This window comes from Arvicanthis niloticus, chromosome 19 (assembly GCF_011762505.2).
Source record: "Arvicanthis niloticus isolate mArvNil1 chromosome 19, mArvNil1.pat.X, whole genome shotgun sequence".
Classification (NCBI taxonomy): domain Eukaryota; kingdom Metazoa; phylum Chordata; class Mammalia; order Rodentia; family Muridae; genus Arvicanthis; species Arvicanthis niloticus.
In genome coordinates, this window is record NC_047676.1 from 317,691 (window position 1) to 323,681 (window position 5,991).

A 5,991-nucleotide genomic window follows, 5' to 3' on the forward strand; every position below is an offset into this window, starting at 1 on the left:
AGAGTCTGACATACCCAGAGACAGATACTCGCACCTATCCATTAATCTGATCAAAGGTTCCCAGTGGAGAAGTTAGAGAGTAAAGTGAAGGAGCTTTAAGGGTTGGTTGAGGAGAGCAACAATACCAACCAGCCAGAGCTCCCCAGGGTCTAAACCACCAGCCTAGGAGCACATATGGAGAGACACATGACTCCAGCTGTATATGTAGGGGAGGATGTCCTTGTTGGGCATAGGTGGGAGACGAGGTCATTGGTACCTTGAAGGCTGAGCACTGGGGGGGGGGGGGATCTGAGAGTGGGGAGGGGGATTGGGGGGTAGGTGGGTAAACACCCTCATAGAAGCAGGAGGAGGGGGGATGGGATAAGTGGTTCCTGGGTGGTGGGGAGAATGCAGTAAGGGGATAAAATTTGAAATGTAAATATTATATTCAATAAAAGAGGGGGAAAAAAACAGTTAGAACCAACATCCTTAATAAAATGTCAGCCCTCTTAAAAAAACTATCTTGATACTAAAATTTGTTTTGAGAATTGTATATTGCAGAATGATCAGCCTTGGTGTATCTACTCAACAAGCAAGCTGGGCAGACCTGCTCAAACCTCTGAGGTCCGGGAATTCCATCTGGAGGCAGTGAAGACACAGCATCAGAGGCTTGTCAATTTGCTCTTCCCCCCACTCGTCTTCTAATATCTCAACACCCATAATCAGCTTGAAGAAGCTAATGAAGAATCAGCGCCCCTATTCCCTGGGCTTGGGGACTAAGGTGGTAAATGTTGGGCTGTCTTTCTAGGGAAAAGTAGTGGTTTTGTGAGAATAGAGAGGATTAGCTAGGGTTTATTTCATAGCCATAACCTCTTAGTAGAAATCTGTATAATTAGTATCAAGATGAAGATATAAATTCTTAAACAGCACCAATTTACTTTGATTACAAATTTTAAGGTTTTCATTGGTATGAGCTTCTTATTGATATGAGAGTGAGATGAATATTGTTACTTTCATAGGCACTGTACCAGTATAACACATTTAGAATACAAGGCTTAGACCCAGTCCTTCTTTAACTTTTTTAACTGATTTGGGATGGTCAGCCTGTGAGTTAAGGGACTATAGCAAATTCATGGCTTGGAGTTTATTGTTAGGGTGTTTTCTAGGTTTTATTTAGAAATAGCTGAGTGGAGTTAACAGGCAACAGTCCAGATTACCTTACATGGATAGTTGGTTTTCAAAACATCAGAAATCCATAGAATTGACATGACAAACATTTCTGTATTAATGTTCATTTTGATTAGAGACCTGACTGCTCCTGACAGCTTCCTATATTGAATTATAAGAAGAAATTGAGCATCTTTGAAGTTACTCCAGTTGTGGTGAGACAGCCACTAGACAAGAATTGCCTCTTTCCTTCTACAGACAAATTACTGTCCAGAAAAGGACACACTTGCAGAATAGTTGACTGATTATATCTGCCTAGACAGAGTAATCAGCCCTTAATAATTCTGCATCACTAAGGTCTGTCAGATGATCCTGGGCCAGAAGGCAGAAGAACAGATGCTCCAATGTTTTGAAGTAGAGGGACTGTCCAGGTGTTCAGAGGTCTCTATAAATTGTCTAAGTTTTAGAAGCTACGCTTTGTGCTTCCCACAATTATAGTTAACTCAGTCATTCTGGATCTCTGACGGGATTGAAAATTTATAGCCTCATAGCCAATACTGGCTATTTACCTTGAGAGAAAAGATTTGAGTGGATGGTTGTCAGCTGACATTCATCTAAAGCCAGGTTCAGAACTAAATGTTTTAGTTAGGATAGACGACAGAGGTGCTGGTTAGTCAACAAAATGATGGACTGGGTATTAGCACTATCTTGTACCTCACTGGTACAAATCAACATAATTATGCTCTAATTGTACTTTGAGAGAAAAGTTTCATTTTTAACAGGAAGGGTGATATGTAGGAGGAGCTAAGGTGGGAGGCGTACTGAGAGGAAGAGAAGGAGTAAGAAGAGGAGAAGAGAGGAGAAGCTAGGTGATGAGAGAGAGAAAAAGGGGGGAGACAGGGAGGCAGATGTTCATGTATCTCCACCAGTCAAAGATAGTTGATATATCTAGGTTGTGTAGTGGGTTACACCTCTGATTGAGCAATACCAAACTTATCAAGCCTATGATTAACATTTTTTTAATAATGTATAAATGCAAAAAGGAAAAGGGGGCATGGGATAGGGGTTTCCTAAGGGGGAATAGGGAAAGGGGATGGCATCTAAAGTATAAATAAAATATCTAATAAAAAAGAAAAAAAACAAAAAAATAAATTCTCATACCATAAAAAAAAAGAAAGAAAATAAATATGCAACATGCACAATCTTATGGAGCACAAAAAATGGAATGGTTCTAAGAATAAACTTAATAGCACAAAATCCCTACATGCCAAAATTGGAGAGCTCTCATACTGTCAATTTAACAGCACACTTTTTTTTTTTTTTTTTTGGTTTTTCGAGACAGGGTTTCTCTGTGTAGTCCTGGCTGTCCTGGAACTCACTCTGTAGACCAGGCTGGCCTCGAACTCAGAAATCCTCCTGCCTCTGCCTCCCAACAGCACACTTTAAATCTAGAATAGAAAGAAGTGATTGAGTTATTAAAAAAAACAGGAGTGGACATTAAGAAATTGTCAAATTGGGCACTGAAATCAATAAAATAGAAAGAGAAGAATGCAAAAAATGAAACATGGAGTTGTTTCTTTGAGCCTTTTATTAGACAAGATAATCAAACCCTTGTTAAAACATAGAGAATATACAAATTAATAAAATCAAAAATGAAAATGGGGACAAAATAACAATGAAGAAATCCAGATGCGACACGCTACCTCGCCGATAAGGAGCACGTCACACTCAAGATTCTTCTGACAGCGTCTTTTATTGTTACAGCTCTTTTAGTTAGAAGGATGCAAGATGGAGAACAAAGGAAGGACCCCAAGCCCCAGAATGTACTGACTTATATACTATCAAAGAGACATGATCTGTCCTCATTGGCTTACAGACTGGGGTCTCATTTACATATCCACTGATAGTACTTTCATCGGGAAAATTCGCGCCTACGCGTGCGCACAGCTGCAGACACCAAGGCCAAGAAGAACCAGGAACAGGAAGCCAGCGCCATCTTATAATGGCGAGCGTATAGCTACTTCAGCAAACGCAGCATGGCTCCTAACATCCAGAGAATGATTTTATGTTCATAGATACATGTGTTGTGAAAAGTTTTTATCACATTGATTTTAGTTATAAGATTTCTCTCCAATATGTGTTCTGCTATGTATTCCAAGATGACTATGATATCTAAATGTAGGCAAAAAAACCTTGTTCTAAGGACTGCCTTTTGTTATCAATCTAAATTTAACTGTAGTTTGAAAGGAAGTTCAAGTCCCAGGTCATAGGGGACCTGTGTACTTAACAGTATCTGGCCAGCTTCATTATTCATGCTTTGTGCCCCAAAACACAACAACTGTTCCTAACTATAATTTCTGTTACTCATGTTTTAATCTTCAAAATAAACTGCCTGTTTCCAACCACAAAATGGGTGTGATAGGCTAACCCATAAAACCTACAGTCTGTATAATTTGACATAGGTTAACAACAGAAAGAAATCCTGATTGGAGGAAAATATAGCTGTAATGGGGCACTGATATTTGTGGTATTCAGGTGTGGAGTCTTTACATCTTTCTGGCTCAGGGTGGGGTGTGGTGATTCAGCTAAGCTTCTGAATATATTTTTGTGGTCCTGATTAATCAGTAGTGAGTTGATTACAAAAAAATTCTCATCATTTGCATTATCTTGGTGTTTGAATTGTGTTGGATCTCAGTGGAACCCATTACATAAAGACTTTACCACATTTCTAAAATTTATAGAACTTCTCTCAAGTATAAAGAGTTTCATAAGGATGAAGACTACAGAGGTGTACAAAGGCTTCATTATACTAAACACATTCATAAGGTTTCTCTCTAGCACATATTTTTTTCATGATAATGAAGAATACAGAATTGTGCAAAGGGTTGACCATACTAAATACACTCACAGTGCTTCTGTCTTAGCATTTACATTGCTGTGAAGAGACTTCATGAACAAGGCAACTCCTATAAAAGCAACCATTTAATTGGGGATGGCTTACAGTTTCAGAAATTTAGTCCATTTTCATCATAGCAGGAAGCATAGCAGACATACAAGAAGATATGATGTTGGAGAAGAAGATGAGAGCTCTGCATCTTGATCCACAGGCAGCCAGAAAGAGACTGTCATCCAGGGAGCCACTAGGAGATTCCATTCAGTACTAGTTAGAACTTCAAAGCCCACCCACACAGTAATGGACTTACTCCAACAAGGCCACACCTCATAATAGTGCTAGTCCCTGAGCCAAACATATTTAAACTACCACATTCCACTTCTTGGCCCCCATATGCTGGTTCAAACACATGAATGTATGGGGACCATATTTTAGGATAGCATAATGCAAAATACATGAGGTTCAAATGAACAAGACTTCATCATCTATAGCAGTCTCAAAAATGTTAAAAGTCCAAAGTTGAAGGCACTTTTGAGAATCATCTCATCATGTAACTGTAATCCCCTATATTTCCAAAACAAATAGCACATCACATACATTCAAATTCATAGGAAATATACTTCATCATTTCTAAATACCACTGTGAGAAAATACTGTGCTGAAAGATGACCAAAAGCCCCCAGGGCAATCTCCAAAATCTGCATCTCTTTGTCTGATGTCAAAGCATTATTCAGATCTCTGACTTCTTTCTGCTTTCTTCAATATTACAAATTCATGTTCCAGAACCTGGCATCCACACACGATCTTCTGTGCATCTCTAAAGAGATTGGGCCGCTTCTCCAGCTCTTCCCTCTATAGGTTTTGGTTGACTCCACTGTACTGCTGATGATGATCTTTCTACTCATCACATGGCACTGACATCTTCAATATGCTGGGTCTCCTGGAGCAACTAGGCTTCACTGCTTTCCTCTCATACACTCCCTTCATGGTGCCAAGCCTTAGCTGTTCTCCATGATACATTCATGCTTTAAAACCAGTGCCATGTTGGTGATATTTACATATGACCAAGAGCATCTGCACCACAAGTTACAACCTTGGGTATCTCTGGAACACAGCTTCATTGTCCTCTCAGGAAACACTCCCCAGAAGATTTCACCTCAGTGATGCTGGTTTCTTCTTCACCACTGCTAATTTTTTAACTACATCTAACCAGTATCAACTGTGTCATTATTCCTTCCAGTCTTGCCTCTAAAGCCACAGCCATATGCACAAAGCTGCTGAGTTTTGCTGTTTGCTGGGGCTGGAACATGGCACCTTCTATTACATTATCACCAGCTTTCTAATTTTCATCAATTTCACTGCCTAAGTTTGATGTTACTGGAACTTACTCAGTAGTTTAACCTTGAACTCAGAGACCTGCATGGCTCTGTCTCCTGAATGCTGGGATAAAAGCTGTGTAATATTTTGCCTGTACCTAAGCTTTTCTTTACCTAAAACTTGTTCTAGACCGGGATGACTTGAACCAGAAATCTGCTTGATTCTCATCTCCTGGGATTTAAGGCATGTGCCACCATGCTTGGACCTAATTATTTCCTTTTAGATCTTAAATTGAAAATTCAGAAATGTAATTACAATCTATTCTTTGTCAATTTAACACATACTTGTATCTCCTCATGTCCACATGGAAACAATAACCAGGTAATAATAATGCCTGTCATGATACAGTTCTCCTTTATACAACTCCACATCTATATATTAAGGTGGATGGAATCTTGCCATAACATCCCTATTTTTTAATACCATGAGATATCTTTGATCACAGGATTTAGCTTGATTTAACTTCCTGTTGTGCCTTTTCTCTTTGAAACTAACATTTTATATTTTTCCTTTCTAAGATTACTATTTTTGACCAAAACAATCACCATGAGAGTAAACATAGGCCAATGCTATGC